The 12,848-nt window shown below is 39.3% G+C and overlaps 1 long non-coding RNA gene across 1 annotated transcript; it reads right to left on the bottom strand.

Annotated features, from left to right (window-relative positions):
* Nucleotides 1-3,788: 3,788 nt before the first annotated feature.
* On the bottom strand, nt 3,789-11,348 carry LOC118166537. The gene is made up of 3 exons (XR_004750559.1): nt 11,239-11,348; nt 8,883-9,022; nt 3,789-4,995 (listed from the first exon to the last, which is right to left on the bottom strand). It is a non-coding gene; the product is annotated as an uncharacterized LOC118166537 (long non-coding RNA).
* Nucleotides 11,349-12,848: the final 1,500 nt, after the last annotated feature.

Below are 12,848 nucleotides of genomic sequence, written 5' to 3'. Positions count from 1 at the left end.
ATTGTCCATTTGCCTTTAGTTTTGGAGAGAAAGACACAAACCAAATCAAATTCAGGCTCACAAAATGCAGGGTGGCCACGCGGGTGGCCGTGCTGAATTACCCAAACGTGCACCCACCACCACCATGGGCAGGTGCCCAAGTGCTGACACAAGCAACGACTCACCATGCTTTTTAGCAGTGACCACAACTGTCTGCTTAGAGAGTGTATTACTGGCTTTAAATGTAGAAAAATTGTAGACTAGAGAGCTGGAGAGGACCAAAAGCGGCCATCTAGTCCATGCAACATCCCCAGTGCAAGAACCAACACATTTATTATCCCAGCCACATGTTTCTTTAACAAAATCTTAAGGATCCCCTATGGCAGAGGCTATGCAACCTTCCAAGACTGTCCTTTTCAGTGGGATAGAGGAATTAATTCATCTCATTTGCTAGCTCAGACCACAAGTCAGAAGAATTCCAACACACGTTCCAATATGCATTGCTGGTTAGATAGGCATGGAAGTGTGTGTTTTATGTTAAGAAGTGATATTATGGAAGTATTAATGTGCTGTGGAAAATTAAGACCGATACACACAAACCCTCTGTTTTCTCACTAAAAAAATCAGGGCCCATCTCACTGACACTGCAAAAATGAAGAAAAAAATGTCAACCATGTTGAAATTCAGGTAGAAAGATATCTAAAGTTACAACAGATCTGTCTCAAGAGTTTCCACTTCCAGTAGACCTGTGTGAAGTCATATTAAAGAACACCTGGCCTCCCCCACAAGGCTGCAGAATAACCCCAAAAGTCCAAGCAAACAGTGCACAGCCTTCTGCAAATGTTTACTTTACGTAAAAGTAGGTTTTAAAACAATTAAAAGGCCCATTGTGTTTCAAGCTTTGCATTTGGCACAGCAAAATTGTTCTCTCTAGTAGGAAAGGCCCTCACTTCAGCCTTAGGGAATCTATTGCTCCATTCTTCCAGGGGCCACATGGAAAATAAATAAATAAATAGAAATAAAAATAAATAATAAAAAGAAAAAAACACTCATCCCCTCAAAATTTGTATTGCTACCTCTGTTGGGGTACTCAGAGATATGAGATTCTCCTAAATATGATTACCTCTCTGATGATATTCACCACATCTGCTCTGGGAATGGAACGAAGCTGTACAAGTTGAAATTAGTTTTGCTATGTATTTTTAAGCTCTGTTTTAATGGAGAGGTGAGAATGAAATCAGTGCTTAGCCAGCAAGTGAAAAAGACAAATAACCACTAGAATTATAGTCTCTTTTTTTTTTTTTCTTGTAGTATTACATATTATGAAGATGAAACAAAAACAACAACAAAACAAAGAATTTCAGGGCAAGTCAAGGAAGAGCTTGAGAAAGTCACCAGCCTCTCATGCTATAGTTGCACATTAAAAGTGTGATTTGGGCTTAATATTGCAATCAAGCCAGAAAAACTTATGAGACACAAAAATCTTGTTGGGTCATGCCATTGTAGTCTCCTGTAGAGGCAACTGCAAGATTATTCCTTAAAGGATATTTTCTTGGTACTTTGTCCAGTGAAAATTGAAAGGTGTCCAGGGATGAGGTTTATACCAATTCCCTTGAGTGATTACTCCCTCATCTCGTATATCTCACCGTTTGGAAGATTTTCCTGCTGTTCGCTCTACATTTTCCGTTTCTTAATTTCATCCCATTACTTGTGGTTATGGCCCCAATTAATCAAAGTACTTCAGTGCATGCTTAAATTTAGGTATGTGCTTAAGCTCCGTTGAAATCACGTCTGTCAGTGTTTTGCAGAACTGATGGATATGTCCATGTGTTTAAGTACTGTGCTGAACTGGGACCATGCATCATCTGAAATACTTAGCCGTCTCTTACATATTTTTAAACCATTACCCTTTCTTTGCTTAATTATTGATTAGATAAGGTATATATTAAAGCTACCTAATTTCCTCTTGTGTATCAGTCTTCCAAGCATCTGACATCTTTTCTTCTCTTAATCTGAAAACCCACAAGTCTGTGTTTGGTACAAACAGGTAATGAGGTAGTGCAATATAATGCCATATTCCAAACATGAAGAAGAGTTAGTTTTTGCCGTTGAAGGATATAACCTACCTGCACTGGCAACCCCAAACTGCATTGATTTGTTTTGCTGCTCTATCATTTTGTAAGACTCCCTATAGTCTACTCTGTTATCACCCTAGCATACTCGGGTTTTTCATCACACAGACAGATAGACCTTAGGCCTTCACATTCAGTTTGGTGCTTTGCACCAGAAAACCCGTGCCAGATCCAAATTGCATCCTTAGAGGTTTCCAGAACTCTTTCTCACATGGAAAAAAAATCACAATTTCAAGTTAATGCTTTCCAGATACATTATATGAGTGTTCTCACCCAATGTTTTGGGTTTCCAATCCATTTTCTTCTTCAGGGGTGTTTGTAAAGTACTCATGTGGTATTTTTGGCAAATATAATAATTGAATCTTTCTCCCTTCCCTACAAAAAATCATGAATAAAGACACAAAATATAGCATTTGTCATCACAGTGCCTCACCAGAAAGTCTTCACGTTAGAATGCCGACAAGTGAACAAAAGCCTGTTCCCTCAGTCTGCTCCCAGTCCTGGTGACAGTGTTCATACCCAAAGCAATTTGAATTAACTGCAAGAGCCAGATCTCATTTCACAAAGCAGGCTGAAGCGTGCTTTGCTCATATCCTGGTGCTGTCAGTGTGGCAGGTTCCCCTCAGCCACAAATTTTGCCATTCTTCTGAAGAAAGCAGTGAAACAGTGAAAAAGTGTCTGGGCTGCCCCGTCCCACCACTATAGGCTGCTTGTTAGTTTATTATTCCCCAGGTAGATGCAGAGCTTTAATAACTGTTTCATTATTTTACTGTGGATTAAAATTAATTTCAATGGATTGTAATTGCCTGTGACTGATTTTTTCTTTTCCCTTCCTTTCTTCTTCTTTCTTTCTTGACTTCTTTCTTTCTGAAGATACGTGTCCCATTTACTTTCTGGCTTTCTCTCAGATTTTCATGAACTTCCATAAACAACTATCACTGAGCCATTACATTCTGTAATGGATTACCTTACTCTCAGAGATGCATGTCATCTGCACAAGTTCATGGGTACGCACTTATTCTTTTCAGGCTTTTTTATTTTTTAGGCCAGTTCTCCTGTATTAGATATGTTTCCCAATGCTTTCTTTACCTCATGATCAAGTATTATGTGGGTTGCTTTTCACTTATTTTTCCAATGTGAAGTTTGTTATAACAAAAATACAACTGTAATATATGTATATATATCACGATATATATATATCATGATACAGAAGGTTCAGGGAAGACCTCATTGCAATCTTTGAGTACTTGAAAGGGTCTTATAAAAAAGATGGAGAGGGACTTTTTACTTGGGTGGATAATGATAGGACAAGCGGAAATGGTCTTAAACTAAAAGAGGATAGAATTAGACTATATATTAGGAGGAAATTTTTCACAGTAAGAGTAGTGAGGCACAGAAACAGGTTGCCAAGAGAAGTTGTAAGTAGTTGTGGATGCCCCATCCCTGGAGGTGTTCAAGGTCAGGCTGGATATGACCTTGGCCAACCTGATCTAGTGGGTAGCATCCCTGCCTATAGCAGGGGGGTTGGAATTATATGATCTTTAATGTCTCTTCCAACCCAAGCCTCAGAAAGTACAGCCAAAGAACGCCACATATTACAGAATAAATTCAATAAATAATTATTTTTGATTATTTGTAAAACATAATATCAAATAATACCTTTTTATTTAATCATAATTTTATTTAATAATAATAAATTATTTAATACTGGCACACCAGCCAGTTAAAGCAGGTTTGTAACAGCTTGGCACCATCAGAACAGCACAAAGGACAGAAAGTGCCATGGAGCATCCAGTCCCTCCCTAATATGCAGCTGACGTATTTCCTCTCAGTCCATATCAGTAATCCCAAAGTCTTGCACTGTGGAAGATGGGTTCCTAGTGTCTCAGTGGAAGAAGTACTCCTTCTGTACTCCTCTTTCTGTAAGCAGTGGTGCTGTTTCTGTGCTTCTTGAAGGGGAGGCAGTAGGGACATAGGAAGAATTTCTAGCACAGATGCTCAGGGTGGGGTGCTGCCCCCAAAAGCATGACGTCTGGTTGAAGCAGATTACCATTCTTTATGTACATACCGAGATCCACCTTGCTCACAAAGCCATTGCAACTGGGAAGGCCATGCAAACACACTGCAGAAAACTGGTGGTGACTGGTAGCTTGGACATGGATCACAAAATAGCCCTGCATAAGAATTATCTGAGCTGCTGACCCAAATCTGTCCATAGTTGAGGTAATAATGCAATTAGACACAAAAATCATTAATAATTTAGCTTAATTGAAACTCAACAATACCATGTTCCTGTAAGACTTTAGATGTTTGGAAAGCATGACCTATGTTGTTTCAGTATATAAATAATGTGGTTGGATATAAAAATTGTCACTAGAACCAGTACTTTGAAAACTTGTTTAGTCTTGTTTTTCATTAATTTGATCTCTGAAATTAAGTTTGACTCCTGAATTGGCAGATCTGGCTCAGCATTTTTGAAGTGCTATACTCATTTTGGAAAAGGAAGGTAAAAGCCTCTCTTTGTGGGTGGAAAAGTTAGTCTGGAAGATGTAAATAACTGTTGTAAAAGAGGGGCTTTGATCTAGAAGCCATGCTAAAGCACATGGGTGTGCTGAGTACACTTCATCCAGGCTAAATGGAAAGAGCAATTAAATGCCCCTCCACGTAGTTATTGTTGAAACAACAGGAAGCAGAAATAGCAGAGGGAAAATAAGCCATGCAGCCAGAGAGGTTTCCCTGGGACTGGCAGCAGATTTGGAGGCAAGGGGGTTGATTGGTTGCAGCTGCTGGTAAAAGTTGGAAAACTTCAGGGAAACCAGGAGAAATTCAACAAACAGCAAAAGCAGCAGCTGGGATTAAGAAGAGTCAGAATGACTCCCAGGACCTGTAAAGGAGGCAGGCAGTAATTTCCAGGCTGCTTGTCAATTCGTTCTATTTTCATAGAAAATAGGATGTTGTATATGAACAGTACACCACCACTTATCTACTTGGCACTCATATTCTGTAGGAAAATAATGTGTTAGTCTTAATCTATAGGATATTTGAAGCTATATGCTATGTGCTGCACCTTAGCGTGACTCCATCAGCCAGGACCACGGAACCTCTCCATGCTACAAGAAGCCAAAATCTCCCATGAAGAAGAGGAGGAAATCCACTCCTGGCATCCATCACAGCATTAGCATGCAGGATGAATTATGCTGATGTCCAGAAGAATAAGGTTCCAGTTCACATTGCTTGCTGGGCTTGAGAGAAATTCAAGCTACTGGCAGGAATATTGTATTGCCCCTCAGGGACTGCTGGGCATGGTGCTTTCGCAGTACTTTTAGCCATGGATCCTATAATGCTTGTATCATCTGTAACCACTTATCTCACCTAACTCCTAGTGAGCAGTATCAAGAGAAGATACGAAGGGAAAATGCTGCTCTTCTTGCAGCACAGTGAGAGGATTTAAAGCCATTTGTGTAACAAAAGTAGGAAACGATCATAGCTAAGAAGTCAGTGTTTTAAAGGCTCACTCTGAGGCCTAAACCGCAGTGATGTGAATTTAGTATGCATGGTATTAAGAGCGAAACTCTAAACTGAATAGGAAATTAACTTTCTCACTTGGGGTTATGCTGCAGGGGTAAAGCGATCCTAATTTTTAAGAAGACTAAATCAGGTTACAAAGAGAAAGAAATCAATATTGCAAGGGAAATTTTGGAAGATTTCAAATAATGAAACCAGGTAGACTAGTTCGTACCAAACAGTAGAGAAGCCCCCCCTCAGTTAAACATACATGAAGTGAAGTCTTAGGCAGATACCAATGCATACAATTTGATGAAGACAAACAAAACAAACAAAAGAATAGATAAGACTGAGTCAAAACAAAGCTAAAGTGATTATACATAAAATCATGGTTTTAAGAAATCAGTTGCTGTGTAAAGACATGTGACTGATCTTTTTGGTCTCCTTCATGATCGTTTTGCCTTCTGGGTTCCATTTCAAAATTCAGTGGAATGATATTTTAATAATAAGTTCACTTTTCTTTTAACTTGTATCAGCTGTCATCGAAATACGATTTTTCCCCCTTCTGTACAGCTGATTGGCATATCTTTGTTTTGCACATTTATTTTATAGATCTTATATTTATTTTGATAGGGTCACAAGAAAGTGATCCACAACAAACAGGAGATCTAATCTTCAGATAGTGTAATGTGAGGTGATGAAAGAGAAAGCAAACCAAACACTGAGGAACAGAACAAGTCAGAAGAGATCAACAACACATAGAAAGGCCCAGTGGACCCTCACTGGAGGACTGTGTGAGATGCTGAGTGCCAGAATATTTGCCATTGCAAAGATACTGACACTAACAGTATAAATAGGGCAACTTCAGTGCTGGATATTTATAAGTATGTTTATAGAAGAAGCCAATTTGTTTTGTGCTCATTAGAGCTGAGAAAGACTTGCTGAAACACATTCTGAAAGAGAAGGAAGAGCCAGCAAGATGTATCTAACACCTTGTATGAAGGCTAATAGGCTGGACTATAAAGTTTTATCTACCAGCACATTGAAAAAAAGGGGGGGGAAAGGAGGGTGTGCGTGCTTTCAGGGACCTTTCAGTATCTAAATGGAAATCTGAGCTCAATTGATAACAGGAGCAGACTTCAAAAGAAATTTCAGGCACATCATCTCACCACAAGCCAACAGGACTTGTGCTCCTAAATCCTTACACTTTAATCCATACTACTCCATGGCTGTTAAATAAAATAACAAATACGTAGAAAGACTGTAGGTAGCCTGATATGTATAGAATGTGTCATGGTAGCATCTCCTTGAGTTTGAACTCATCATTCAGTAACTTCACCTGAGCAGCAGTGTTTATTATTCATAACACTGAAAGCCGTCCCATCCCACTTCATTTTCTGAGCTGTATTATCAATAATTCAAGTGCGCCTTTTAAGATTTCCAAATTAATCCAGACACCCTAATGTATAGGACGTACCACAAATAGATTAGTATACACAAGAGTTTCTCAGTGAAACAAGCTGAGAGCAGAATAGTGGTGACTTGAGGGATATGAGTATCGATATAACAAAGAAGTAGGCAGTACTTGGAATAATGTCCAAACTACTTTCCAGATGTGGTACTTTTGGAGACTTTGGTACTTGTGGTACTTTTGGGGCCTGGTACTGGTAAACTGAAACTGCAAACTGACCAGCAAATGGCTGGCTCCTATATCACCACACTCTTTCACTGGTCTCAGTCAACCCCCCAGATACCAGTAAACAATGACAGACGTTTCAAGTCTCATTTTCCAAATAAACTGCTATGTCAGTTTTGACTTTCATCCGTATTTTGTGCTCTTCAGTACTACACATGAGGAATTGCAGTCTATGAAGACACCCAGATGGAGGAACAAACAGATGAGCAAACTCCCGTTTCAACACTTAAACACTGAGCTATAAATGGCTTGGAGACAACATCAGTTCTGTACTCCAAACAAAGCCTCAGCAGTTGCCAGCAGGTTCTTACCTCTCAAGAGCACTCTGTTGATTCTGAAACCTGAGGACAGCCACAAAGATGAGCTTTCTTCCCCAGAAAACATGCCATTGGGCCCAGACCTTAGCTCACTTCAGCTGATGTACATTCACCAATGTGCACAGAGCATACATCTGTTTTTCTTATCCATGACACCTTTTTCCTCTGGTACATCTTACTCAGCCACAACTTGCTGATCTGTGCAGCAAGAGAACTGCACAGCTTGTTTCTCCAGTGTTTCTCACCTAGTGCCACATGCCTGTTCACAATTATTTCATGGAGATGGATGGAAACAAAATATCCGCTTTGTAGTGATCCATCTATGATAACCTAGATTTAAGTTTATGTTGGGCATGCGTTACTTGCCCGTTGCTTTTCAAAGCTCTGCAATGGACAAATGTTTTTAAATAGAGCCCATAGAACTTTTTGTATTGTGTCTACTTGCGCGTTGAAGATAAGCACTGGAATGCAAAGAAAATAGAAATCAGGTTTACCCATTAAATTTGTGATCCTAAGGCAGCATAACACTGTTGACCGCTGCAATATTCTATTGCATGTCAAAAAACACGACAGCACTACATTGGACTTTTGTTGTCGTTGCTTTGTTTGTTTTCTTTTACTTCCACTGCTTTCCTTGTTCTCTTGCACACTAGCTGTTTGCCCTTCTGCTCTGCTATACTGAAGCAGAGATTAAGCTCTTGGATTAAGTTTTTCTTCTATTACTCCTGAGTTTACCAATGGACTAGTTGGTATTGTTTGCTTGTTTTAAATTGTGGAAGTGGCTGTCCTCTAACTTGCAAGATTCAAAGCTCTGGTGTTGCCTACTCCTTCATAACCTCCCAGTGACTGACATACATGTGTATATGTTGTATGTTGGCTCAGTGACCAAACACCTGCAGACGTCTGGCTTTCCCTCTTCTGACCTTGAACATCCCCCTCTTACAAGTCTCTGGGGCTCATTTATACTTTTAAAGCAAAACATATTTACTTTTTCGCTTGATTGAAAGGGAAAAGTCTTCCCAAAAGAGATAAAGACACTGTTTAATTCAGGGAAGGGAAGAGGTAGTAAGGTACTACACTCACAGTGAGGACCTTTAATTGTTGCTTCAGAATAGTCCTGCATATCCCAGCCCCTGGGTTAAACAGGGGCTGAAGGTGAGATGTCCTCAGGCCACATAATTTATCCTGCACACAGAAGCTGGAGGGAGTGAAGTGGGCAAGACAGAAAAGTGCATTTTAGCTGTTCAGGCTTACCTCTATTATCGCTCATGCATGACCTTCCTGTACAAAGAATACTAGGCAAGAAGAGGCCACCCGCGTCATCAGGTTGGATCCATTCCTGTTGCAGACAGCCACATCTCAATATTCATCTTGAAGCAACCGGTTTTTCTATTCTATAGTATATAAATACTAAACATTAGTACATGTTCCTGTAGATGTATTATGTATTCATAATAACTAAAGACCACTGTTCCTGTTTTTATTGGCTTGTGTTTCTAATATATGCAGTACTGTACTAGTTTTCCTGTGCAATTTTCAAGTAATTGCATTTATGCTTTCTATGTCCTTGTTGATCATACATATTTGTCATTTCCCACATTCTCAGTCTGACAGTCGCATGAAGCAGAAAAGCAGTATCCACGATGTTGTAGTATCCCTCCCTTCTTCTGAAGGCCCCTATGCTGGATCTGCTCATGCATACCTTATGCCCATTAACAGGAAAAAATAAAATCTCAAATGGATTTTTATACGTTAACTTTTCTCACTTGGACCAAGATAGCAACACATCTCCAATTACTTTCCTATTGTTTTAAAACTCCTTGTATTCTGCATCTCTTGAAGAATACATGGTGCACAATCTGACAGCCTTTTAGGCTGCACCGTTTTAATAATCTCTAGCCATACTGGTATGATTATTAGCAGAACAGCTAATAGTTTCTGAAACCTGACTGCAATTCCCATGCTGTTCTTCCTTCCCTCTATTTTTATTTTATCATCACTCGTACAAGAAGCCCCTTCCTTTGCAGCCATAATTAATCTCTGTGTCTTTTTCCAGTCCCTTTTTTGACAGTGATTATCATGTCTTTTTTTGCCCTTCCAGTTGCTGAAACTGTCACTCCAGAATACTTCCCAAGAGCAATGTTCAGGGTTGCAAAAGCAAGAACAGAAGAAAGTCCCAAAATTTGATCATCATTTTAAAGATAAGGTCCAATCAGGGAGAGAAGGCCGCTCAGTTTCAGAAGTTTTAAAAGCAGCAGATGGTTCATGTTCTGGATGAAAACAGCTTACGCACAAACCGCATGTTCCTCTCTAGATGTGTTCGTAAGGGTACAGCTGGAGTGCAAGAGTGGCATGAGCACACATGGTACTTTCTCCTAAATACTTTCCCACCCATTTTCTTCTCAGGGAGTTTCTCATTTAAAGTGTGGCTTCTTCAAGCTTAGCAATGCTCTCTGCATTTCTCCCATATAAGCTCATTTTCTCCCTTGAAGACACAAAGATGGGAGGCACCAATAGAGCAGCCCACGGTAAAACCTCAGTGAAGCTGCACCTCCATGGGTGTCCTCTGTGCCTGCCTCATCCTAACATCATAGCCTACAGACTGCCAGGTTTTCTCTCAGTCAGATCTTCCCTGGAGCAAGAAGTCATAGCTTGTTTGCTCATTTGTCATGGAGAATCTGTCCCACATGCTTTGTCACTTGTGTCACTCTCCTCCGAAAGTCTTTCCAGTCCCTGCTCTTTTGTTACCTAGCCTCTCCACCTTAGAATATAATTTGTAATTTTTCAGTCAACCCTTGTTTGCACTTTATGTTCTTTATAAGTATGTTGAACAGGACAACTCTCAGCATGCAGCTTTTAGGAGCTCTGTCAGCAAGTTCCATCCACACTGAGACCAGTCATTAACTCATACCACCTACTTTACCTACTTTCTATCCTTAATCAGTGACATAGCCAGGTGCTGCCCCTTCATAGCGCATTTTTTTTCCTTCCAGTTGAATTGATCTGTCATTCCCACACGTCCCTAACCTGCTTTTAAGGAATCGCAGCAGGTGTCTCCCTGTCCTCGCTTCCCCCACTATGACAAACTTCAGGGCACGGAACAACAAAAATACCAAAACCAACTATGTGAGAAGAATTCTCTATTCAAAATAAACATGAGACCATTGCATTGCCATATAACCAGTTATTCTGCTACCAAGATATATTTCCCTATTCTCTACAAACAATTAAACACACAAAGCTTGCAGTACTGGAAAGTAGTCGCTTACTGATAATGCGCGACAATTTGGAGATGAGGCTGATTTCACTGGCAGGGTTTAAGTGAAAAATAAAATACATATATACACCAAATGAAGTTGTCTGAACAAAGCACGAATGGCTTGTAATGAGAACAACAGGCAAAACAGTACTTCTAGGCCTCAGCAGCAATGTTTTTTTTCAGTATGGAAACAGAAAGACAGTCAGGGCAAGTAACGTTCTGGAAGTCATATGCTAGTTTACCACCTTCAGGTGAACCATTTCAAGCTCAAAGACCTATAAAAACATCTTTGGTATTATTCACCCCCACCCTTTGAAAAGAGTAATATCACAGATTTTGGAAAGTACTCACAACATAAGCTCCATTTAGGGACTAGGATTAGAGGGCTGCCTTGGCAGCAAGAAGACTTGCTCTAGGTTGTGTCTGAAGCACTGCTGTCTCTCTGCTACATAAATGACCCACTTCACCACACAGCACCAAAGGCTTCCTTTTGGTCTTTGCCACATTCCCTATTGCTGTCATGCTCCTTATCCAGAGGATACCTGTCACACCACAGACACCAACTCACTCTTTCATTCCTTACTGATGGCTCCATCAACTGTTATAGAGCTGCTCTGATTATTCCCAGCTGAGAACCTGGTAATTGGTGCCTGGCCAGGAAATTAATTAGAGACATACCTGTGGTTCTCCTCATAAGTATGCATGGAAGGTTTTTCTTCGTTTGATTTAGCAAGCAATGCCATTTTAGTTGGCATCCACACCCCTCGTTTCTTTTGGTTTATTTATTCCCCTTTCTTTGACAGTAGCATGGACAATTCTTACCAGCTGTCCACAGATTTCATTATGTTTCTATTTACTCCTGCTTTCAGAACAGTAATGAGAATGTCGACTAAGTCAGGGCCTGCCACTAAACTCTGGGTTACGCTACCCGATCGCGTGTCTCCGTATTACGTGCTGTTATTTACCATTGCTCCTTCTGTGGACTTTTTGACAGCCCTCAAATGCTTGAGAGCAGAACTGGGAAACAATTCATTAACGACTTTGCTTCTTATTTTCACTCATGAAGTACATACAAACAGTCTGGTTGTTACTGATTTGTTTGTTACTTGAAAATTTTCAAGAAACATGTAATGCAAACATGTTTAATATGCTGGTTGATGGCAAATTACATTAATACATCCCAGACTAATGCTTTATGCGATGTGATCAGTTACTTAAATGGTACAGTACTGCTTTACCTCCCCTGTGTGCTAAGTGAATATTTTAAGAACCCCAATTAAGAAACCATAAAATGACAAAAGCAAGCACCGGGCTTTACCAGAAGTATCTTGCAGCAAAATTTACAGAGAACAAATGAGTTTGTCAGTGCTTTACAGGTGTTTTTCTTCTAGTGAGTGGTCACAAACACTTGGATTTTGTATTACGCATGAATCTACTTCAGAGTCTGTAAATCAGTTTATATTTCTAAAATATAGTTCCATAAAAAAATATCTTATGAAGGTATAAAATCAATGGCACCACATTTACCAAACACCTTTTACTCACTGATTCTGTATTTTATTTTTTGTTAACAAAATACATATAAATACATAAAATATATTATAGCTATATATTATACCATATATTAAAATATAAAGCAATAAAATCAAATAAATAAAACATTTATTTTATATTTTATATTTTATATTTTATATTTATTTCATATTTTATATTTTATATTTAATTACATATGCATGGAGGTTTATTTTTTATGGGATCTAGCAGAGATTATACATTTTTCTTCCTCTGTGTGCTCAGAGATAACTCTGCTGATATCAGTTCTTTCATTTTTTTTTAGAAGATTTATTTCCCTATGAAGCATTTTCACCTCTTACTTTTGTTTTTCTTTCAAAAATCAATACCATATTTACCTTTCACTAATATATTGATGGGTCTCTGGTTGTTTATGAGTTTCCAGTAGT

Source organism: Oxyura jamaicensis, chromosome 4 (genome assembly GCF_011077185.1).
Source record: "Oxyura jamaicensis isolate SHBP4307 breed ruddy duck chromosome 4, BPBGC_Ojam_1.0, whole genome shotgun sequence".
Lineage (NCBI taxonomy): Eukaryota > Metazoa > Chordata > Aves > Anseriformes > Anatidae > Oxyura > Oxyura jamaicensis.
The sequence above is the reverse complement of the archived record's forward strand: the minus strand, read 5'-3'. Positions and strand labels throughout refer to the sequence as shown.